This window comes from Sinocyclocheilus anshuiensis, unplaced genomic scaffold (assembly GCF_001515605.1).
Source record: "Sinocyclocheilus anshuiensis isolate Anshui unplaced genomic scaffold, SAMN03320099.WGS_v1.1 scaffold708, whole genome shotgun sequence".
Taxonomy (NCBI): domain Eukaryota; kingdom Metazoa; phylum Chordata; class Actinopteri; order Cypriniformes; family Cyprinidae; genus Sinocyclocheilus; species Sinocyclocheilus anshuiensis.
In genome coordinates this window covers 3,185,917-3,196,110 of record NW_015555881.1, presented here as the reverse complement: position 1 = coordinate 3,196,110, position 10,194 = coordinate 3,185,917, and positions in this window count along the sequence as shown.

Genomic DNA, 10,194 nt, shown 5'->3' with positions numbered 1-10,194 from the left:
GTGGGACGGTCGGAGTGGGTGTGGGGTGTCAGACCAGGCTTTTGCTTTTCAAACCTGCAGTAGAACTCGTTCAGGTCTTCAGCCAGTTGTTGATTGGCCTCAGTGCTGGGGGATGGGGTCTTGTAGCGGGTGATGGCTTTCAGGCCTTTCCACACTGATGTAGAGTCATTACTTGAAAGCTGTTTTTTTAGCTTTTCAGAGTAGTTTAACTTTGCCACTCTTATCTCCCTATTCAGTGTGTATTTGGCCTGTTTGTACAAGTCGTTGTCCTCACTCCTGTAGGCTTCCTCTTTGGCCTGGCGAAGCTGTTTGAGTTTTAATACTCAATACTTTTAGAAAATACTTTCTACCAGTCTTATTCTGTGGTTGGAATAATTCTGATGTAGCGGGTGATGGCTTTCAGGCCTTTCCACACTGATGTAGAGTCATTACTTGAAAGCTGTTTTTTTAGCTTTTCAGAGTAGTTTAACTTTGCCACTCTTATCTCCCTATTCAGTGTGTATTTGGCCTGTTTGTACAAGTCGTTGTCCTCACTCCTGTAGGCTTCCTCTTTGGCCTGGCGAAGCTGTTTGAGTTTTAATACTCAATACTTTTAGAAAATACTTTCTACCAGTCTTATTCTGTGGTTGGAATAATTCTGATGTAGGTATTTTTTTATATTTTATTAATGCTGTTGTTGTTGTTTATATAATGTTTTATAATGTAATGCATTATATTATTATTATTATGTGTTGTTTTTATTTATTTATTTATTTTGTGAGACTGCATGTAGGATGAGGATTTTTTCTTTATTATTATTATTATTAGTTTATATTATGTGTTGTATTTATTTTTTTATTTTTATTTTTATTATTATTATAGTATTATATATAATATTTATTTTCTTTATTAATGTTAGTGTAATTTGTGTTTTCTAGAATAATTTGTTCTTATTTATTTATTTATTTATTTATTTATGTAGTTTATTTTTTAAATTTGTTTATTTTCTTTCTGGTGCACGTTTGTGTTATGAATGTTGTGACTGCTGTGCATGGAGTCCAAAGCCACTTTCCCTTAGTGGGATGATAAAGTATAAAGTCAATAGATGGAGAATGGTTGTTCTCAATGCTTCTCAATGCTTCTGTTGAGGTTTCTAAATCTCTCAGAGACTTGTATCATTACCCACCTGCGTTTCTTAAATTTGAGGACAGACAGAAACACCAGCGTGGTGATGTACAGCGCACTATTAAAAGTGTTCGGGGGCTCTGGGCAGATCCTAAACACTATCATGCAGTTCCTCAGAGAGGAGAGAGAAACAAACAGGTTTTTATCTGACACGCTGTGATATGACCTCATCTGGGATGAGCTTCTCAATTAAACATGAATGGAAGTGTGAAATTCCCCCGGTGTGTCAGACGCACGAGGCTTCTGGAAGACGGCTCCTGTTTTTGCCAGGAGTACCTCACTTTTTCTTTCAGTTGTTTGTGTGTTTGTGTTTGTTGACATTCACCCAGCCGAATCAAAAAAGACAATCAGCTTAACATGTGAACACTTCCAGATCAGCAGAGGATCAGCTCAGTTTTCCTGATTAACAGTAACGATCAGCTCATCACTTTTTCATTTCTTTTCTAGATCAGCAGAGAAATTTTAAATGAACTTTGCCAAAAAGTTGAAATTACATAATTATGAGATTAAATGATAAAATTATGACATAAAAGTCGAAATAATGACAAAAAGTCACAGTTATGAGAGAAAAAGTCATTGACATTAAAAAAGTAAATTATGAGACATTCAGTCATAATTACGAGAATAAAAGCCAAATTATGAGATAGTCATAAACATGAAATAAAAAGTCTAAATTATGACGTAAAAAAAAACATAATTTGGAAATTGTAAAAATTATGAGATAAGAAATAATTATTACATAATTATTTTATTAAAAGTCTAAATATGACAAAAAGTCAAAGTTATGAGAGAAAAAGCCATCATGACAAACTAAATTATGAGACATTGTCATAATTATGAGATAAAAATTCAAAATTATGACTTAAGAATTCAATTTATAAGATTTAATGTAAAAATTATGAGAAGTCATAATTATGATATAAAAAGTTGAAATTATGAGATAAAAACATAAGTATGATAAAGTCTAAATATGACAAAAAGTCAGTTATGAGAGAAAAAGTCATTATGACAAACTAAATTATGAGACATTGTCATAATTACGAGATAAAAAGTCAGATATGAAATAAAAAGTCAAAATTATGACGTAAGAATTCAAATTATAAGATTTAATGTCAAAATTATGAGGTCATAATTATGATATAAAAATTGAAATTATGAGATAAAAACATAAGTATGATAAAGTCTAAATATGACAAAAAGTCAGTTATGAGAGAAAAAGTCATTATGACAAACTAAATTATGAGACATTGTCATAATCATGAGATAAAAAGTCAGATATGAAATAAAAAGTCAAAATTATGACGTAAGAATTCAAATGATAAGATTTAATGTCAAAATTATGAGAAGTCATAATTATGATATAAAAAGTTGAAATTATGAGATAAAAACATAAATGACAAAAGTCAAAGTTATGAGACAGTCATTGTGACATAAAAAGTCAAAAATATGAGATATTCAATAATTATAAGAACAGAAGTCAAAATATGAGATAAACAGTCATAATTAATTATGATATAAAAAAGGTGGAAATTATGACAAAAAGATGAGCACAGGCAGTCAGCTCGTTACTGCTCGCCCTCCTGGAACTCGTAGAGTTCGATAAAAAAATTAAATAAAATCTTTGTATGGCAGCCTATGAGAACACTCGGGGCGATTCTCGGCCATAGTGAAATCGCCATGAAAGGGGCGGTACTCCACAGAACGAGACTGATGCTGATTGGACTATATATCCAGAGGCAGATCAAACAGTCTAGAACAGTGACAGCTAGCATAACACTGTGGTTGAATGTGATAGAAAACCGCCCAACCCTCGCCACACTAGAACTGTACTTTGCTAAAAAGCTTTATTTCTTATCATGTCAGGTCAGCATACACACGTGATTCTCTCATTATCTCATCCCCTGTTCAAGCCTGGACTGAATCTCTCTTTCTCTCGTTTGGTAATGAGTCTTGAATAAATATATGACTGATCGGTGTGTTTACTCTGACGTGCCGGAGAGGAGCTCACGTTAACCCTGGATAGTTAATAAGAAACCAGAGACTGAGATTACAGGATCAGAAAAGACGCTTCCTTATACACGAGTTTATCAGCGCTACTGACACACACAAACGCAGCATGAGTTATTATCTGTAGAGTCTCCCTGTCTGTCTGATGCTGATACATGGGTTAAATGTGTTAGCGAATAAAAAATTACCCAGCATTCCAGACCTCACTTATGCTGATGTCAGCCAAAGCAACAGATCCTCTCTGCTGGTCTGGAAAGTTTTCCGTAGTTGAGCTGGTCGCCTGTGCTGATCTTTTTATGTCATAATTTCCACTTTTTTCATAATGATGACTTTTATCTCATATTTTGCCCTCTGTTCTCATAATTATGGCTTAGTATCTTATATTTTCAACTTTTTGTCATGACTTTTTCTCTCATTACTTTTTGTCATTATTTTGACTTTTTATATTGTAATTTCAACTTTTTATATCACAATTATGATTTCTTATTTCATATTTTTGAATTATAATCTCATAATTATAATTATCACAATTTTGACTTTCTATTTCATTTTTATTTATTTTGACTTATTCATGTAATCATGACTTAATGTCTCATAAGTTACTTTTTTAAATGTCATGACTTTTTCTCTCATAACTTTGACTTTGTCATTATTTTGACTTGTTATATAATAATTGATTTTTTATTTAATGTTTATGATTTTTATCTCATAATTTGACTTGTTCTCATAATTATGACTTTAATGTTTCATAATTTTCTTTTTTTTATGTCATAATGACTTTTTCTCTCATAACTTTGACTTTTTGTCAATATGTGGACTTTTTAGATCATAATTATGACTTTTTATTTCATATTTATGATTTTTATCTCATAATTTGACTTTTATTCTTATAATTATGACTTAAATGTCTCATAATTTACTTTTTTATGTCATAATGACTTTTTCTCTCAAAACATTAACTTTTTGTCATTATGTGGACTTTTTATATCATAATTATGACTTTTTATTTTAACATGTATGACTTTTTATCTCATAATTTGACTTTTATTCTTTTATTTAATGTTTGAGGAATAATCTATCTGGGAGGAACAGTCTTTTTAATTTGCAAAAGTCTACAGGGAATTTTACAGAACCACTAGCATGTTGTAAAGATACTGGACATTTCTATTGACATTTTCTTTTTCTCTGTATTTTATTACTACATTGTTATTTATAATGTATTGTCTATTCTCTTTATTATTAGTGTTTTTATTACCTTAAATAATATGTATGTCTGCACTATGTTTGTACTTTGTGTACTGGAAGCTCCTGAAATCCAAGACAAATTCCTTGTGTGTAAACACACTTGGCAATAAAGCTCTTTCTGATTTCTGATTTTTGGATGAGCGCCGTTTTCTGTCCTGTGTTGACATGTTTCAGTTCTGGCAACACAAATGTCATCTTTAAATAGCCGGTAGCCTTTAGTTAAACCACAGCCGTGAACTGTGATTTGCTACTTTCTATTGGTTAGTTCATTTTCATTGAATAGAACGACGTTACATCTTAAATACTTGTATCTACTAAAAAGTTACTGTTTAGAAGTATACTAGCATAAAGATGACAAAGTTAATAGGCTTGGACTAAAGGCCAATGCACAAAAATAATACAGGCAAGTTACACACTGACTTTTGTCAATATGAGCAACAGTGATAGTGATGCTTGGCTAAACAAATACCACTAAACATAGAAAATGATATGTACCTTCCTGCATTAGAGATTTAAATGCATTTGACAAAAACATTAGTTGAGATTGGTGTTTTATGGGAGGTGATAGTCTCTGAATGAGGTCTTGACCTGTTAATCATGTTTCTGGTGGCCGCAGCTCAGAGCGTGTTGTTTAATTTATATTTTAGCTGCTAATTGCTCTGCAGAAGATTGCAATGACTACCTCTGACATCTACTGTCTGCCTGTCAAATATTTGTCAGGAGCAAATCAATATTTCATAATTTTTCCATATTGCTCGGTGTCAGGTCAAAAGCGTTAAAGAAATAGTTCAGCTTCGTAAAATATCTTCTTTTGTGTTTCACAAGAGAAAGGAAAGTCTTACAGGTTTGGGACGACATGAGGGTGAGTAAACAATGACCATTTTTATTTTTTATTTTGAGTGAATCATTGCTTTCAAGAGAGAAAGCTGTTTATCGTTTCCAGTCGTTTACATTGTATGTCGTTTTGAGTATTAATGACATCACCACAAACAGTATGAAGCGATCAGGATATTAAATTCATCAACCGTGAGGTGAGCAGATGAGTGTTTAATATTGCATTATTGTGCATTATGCACACGTTATCTCAGCGTTATCTTAACGTTATCTCAATGGCGTCCGCTGTCTTATCTGTGCTAATCGTGTAAGTGCATGTTACATCATTAACTGACTTCACAGTGAGATCACATGAAGAAGTTCCCGATTATTACGTTAAAAGTTTAAATTAAGATTAAAAGTCATAAATATGACGTCAAAATTATTAAATAAAAAGTCAAAATTGACAAACAATTATGACATGCAAAGTCAAAATTGACATAAAAGTCAGAATTATGATGTAAAATTTCTACGTTTATAATTTCTATTTCATTCAAGTATCAGCTTTGCCTCAGATGTTATATGACTCAAATTAGTCACATTTGTTATTTATTTTTCTGACTTAAAGGTGAAAATTGTGATGTATTTAGTCAAAACTGTGAAATAAAAAGTGACAAGAAATTGAAATTGAGATTAAAAGTCATAAATCATGACGCAAGTCAAAACTGACAAACAATTATGACATACAAAGTTGAAACTGAGATAAAGTCACGATTATAAAAAAAAAGATGCAATTGACATTATGATGTAAAAAGTCACATTTCTGATTCTCATTTATGTATCAACTTTGTCTCAGAACTTTCTCCTAAATACCTTCAAAGAAATAAAATATGACTCAAATGAGTTATGCAGTAAGAGCTATAAAATGAAGATTATTTGATGAGAAATGCTTGAGTTCATATTGAGACTTGTGATTGCAGACGTTTGTATCTTGACAAATCTGAGCACAGTTTGAGTCATAACTGAGAGTCTTCTGGAGACACATTTTCTTCTGAGGAACATCGGAGACGCAGGAGACTTCTGTAAACGTCTAATGAGATGTTAAAGAGATCTTATTTGTGAGTTTTGGGACTTATAAAGAAGCATTTGTGATTGTCATGAGAACTAGATAAAATGTGTTCCAAAAAGTGTTTGATCTCAGAATATGAGCTGCACACTTTGTTTTATGTGTTGAAGGGTTGATCATTTGCTGTCTGTGTGTTTGTCAAAGGACTGAATGCTGTGTCATTTCTCCTGCCATTGTCTCCGAGTGTGTTTTAATGTTATCAGTGAAGCCCTTAACATGAGGACAGCAGCAGATCTGATCACACACACACACACACACACACAGAAGCAGCGCAGGAATGTGATAAGACATAAAACACACACACACTCTCTCTCTCTCACACACACACACACACACACACAGAAGCAGCGCAGGAATGTGATAAGACATAAAACACACACACACACACACAATAACAGTCTTTGTCCGGCTGGATTTGTCCGTGTCGTCAGAGGTTATAAAAGATCATCAGTTTTAACAAAAAACTAATATTTGTCCAGGAACATTTCAAGTTAATTTTAGTTTTAGTCATGAGCTGCTTTCGCACTGCATAAACTTGCATGGCTATTTTTTTTTTTGTTTTAATCATTTCTCTCATTCTAGATATTTTAAAGTGATTAAAAATTACTGTTTTCTTTAGAAATACTACACTTCTAATTTAGACGAGACGTTTCTTCAGTCATGATTAACTTAGCAGCAATAAAGTGCTTAAAGGGACAGTTCACACAAACAAAAACGATTTCATCATTTACTCGCTCTCAAATTTAAGTTTTTCAGTTTTTGGTAAAGCATAATTATAACATAAACATTCATAATTACACTGTAAAAATGTCAAAAGTTGTAAATAAAACGAAGATTATTGGAAGTTTTTATGAGAAAATACTATTTTAGTCTTTCTACTTCAAAATTTCATGTTTAATTCAGTGTTGCTGAATATTTGTGAAATGTACTAGCAATTTCCGTGTTAAAATTGTTTCTACACCAATTTTTCTACACTAAATTATGAGATAAAAAGGCATAACATAATTATGAAATAAAACATCAGAATTATGAGATACTGAGTCATAATAATTATGAAATAAAAAGTGGGAACTGAAAAAGTCAATTATGACATAAAAAGATGTAATTATGACATAAAAAGTCATAACTATGACAGTCATAATTTGCACATTAAAAAATTAGATTTTTAATAATTTCAAAATTGACATAAAACATGACATTAAAAACTTTATCACATACAATGTCATAGTTATGACATAAAAGTCATAATTTGGACACAAATGTAGATTTTTTTGTCATAATTTTGACTGTCATGAGTATGAAATAAAAAGCAGAAAAACAATTATTATATAAGTTGAAACTGACAGAAAGTTGTACGAAAAAAGACGAAATTGACATGAAAGTCATAATCAATAAGTAAATAATAATAATAAATATGGCTTTGTAATAATTATGGCTTACCTGAATGATAAGTCAATAGTATTTGAGGATACTTTAAAGATATGTTTTGGGACATACTCTTTTTCTTCTGCTTTTTAAGATTGATAATATGTGTGTTTGGAGCAGCAGCACTAATCTTCATGTTCACCGGTGAAGGGGCTTATGGGTAAAAAGTCCCACTGTCATGTTCCTGTCTGTCCCTCTTTTTGATCTGAGAAAACTGTGTTGAAAGATAGATTTCAGAAATACTGGAGTAATGATGCTGAGAATTCAGCTTTGATCACAGCAATCAATTACATTTTACAACATATTCACATAGAAAACAGCTATTTAAACTGTAATAGTATTTCACTGTTTTTACTGCGCAGAAGAGACTTTGTTTAAAACATGAATCTTTCCGACTCCAAACTTTTAAACGCTATACTCGTATAGTTGGTAGTTGTTGGCCAAAGCAAACTGGGTCAGACCTGAAAATTCTGACTGTGTGAGACCAGTGGTACTTTTATTCCATACAGTCAAATTACAAAGGATTTGAAAACATATCACTCCATCACTAAAGCATCGTTTCTCTTCGGCTGACAGCAGCACAGAGCTGAGCTGAGATGGATGAGTGTTTAATGAGTGTTTAGCCACTGTTTCTGTCCTCGCTGTGATTGACGCTGCTCATCTTCTGCACTTGGAAATTAATCCCATGGAACTCCAGTCAGACGAGTCTTTGTGGTCAGTCTGTTGCTTAGCAACCGCATCCCTGGCCTGGCCATCACACATACACACACACACACACACACACGCGCTGACCTCTGAGCCATACATCAAACACACAGCGGCCGTCTCCACATATAATCTCCCCATTCATCTGACCACGCTTCGGCCGGACGGTTCTGCTCTTTTGCTCCTCAACATCAACCACATCTGGACTTCCTCTTTTCCTCTTTCTTCCGCTTAAACCCTGAAATACACACACTCTCCTCACAAACAGTTTTGCAAATTGTATTCAGCTTTATATTAATTATTATATTATATATTGTTATATTTATTTTCATATTCACAAGTATATATTATATATAAAAAACATATTAAACCGTTTTTTGGCTAAATGTATTCCGCTGTTATTTTATATTGTTATATTTCACAACTTTATGATGCATTTTTTTAAATTCACATATTTTTGTCTGTGTTTGTTAATGTTGCTGGATGTTAAGGACAGGGTTTTTATAGTTAAAACTGAAAACATTTTTAAAAATTGTTACTAAATGAACTTAAAAATAAAATAAAAGTAACTTGCAGTTTGTGTAATTATCTGTGAAATTTACTTGCAGTTTCTGAGTGAAAGTTTTTCTACACCAAACTTTTTCAATGTGTGGCATAAAAAATTTAAATTATGAGATTAAAAAGTCATAAGGATGAAATAAAAGGTCGAAAGCTATGGCATAAGTTTTAAAAGATGTAATTATGACAAGTCAGAACCATTACACAAAAAGCCATAATTCACATGTAAAAAATATAGATTTTATGTCATAATTATGGAATAAAATGTCGAAATTGACATATAAACATGGGATTAAAAAGTTTATCACATAAAAACTCAAAACTTTAAATGAAGTAATTCTGACATAAAAGTAAAAACTATGACGTCATAATTTTAGCACAAATCTTAATTTTTATTTTTTTTTTAAATCTTACTTGAAATCAAATAAATTAACTGAAATAATATATTTAAAAAAAAAACCTTTAGACTTACTTTATTTCAGCTAGTTGCCAAGCAGTGTTAGAAAAAATGTGTAATTAAATTACAGTTACTTATGAAAATGTTAAGGATTACAAAGGGGGTTACATCAGATTTTTCCCCCACACTCCCACATACAGATTTAATTGAGTTATTTCATAAATTGAAACACCAATGTTTCAGAAGTTTGTAACATGCTTATCCGATATGCTTTATTTTTTTTAAGGTTGACTGTTTTTTTCTAAGCCATTGTTAGATTCCAGTGTTTCCTGTCATAGCTAAGCAAAGATTTGATTTCAAAAACAGTATCATAGCTATTAAACTATTGCTTGTTATGATTTTAAATATGTATTAAACCTCAGAATGATTTTAAAGTAAGTCTGATTTTGTGGCGGCTGTGCTTCAAAGGGGACATCGGATGCCCATTTTCCACAAGTTGGTATGATTCTTTAGGGTATTCTTGAAATGGTCTCAGTGGTCGTGTAAACCTTGTCAAAAACAGCTCTGTTCACAGCGACTCGTTTCGGTGCATTTCTCTTTACATGCTAATGAGCTCTGCTCACCCCCTCTCTTCCGTGGAAGAGCAAATAATCATTAAAAAAAATAAAGTGTGAGATTTACTACTTCTGGAGGTGCAGCTGGATCACGAACAGTGGGTAGTGATCCATCCTTGAGTTTGAACTTTTTAACAAAA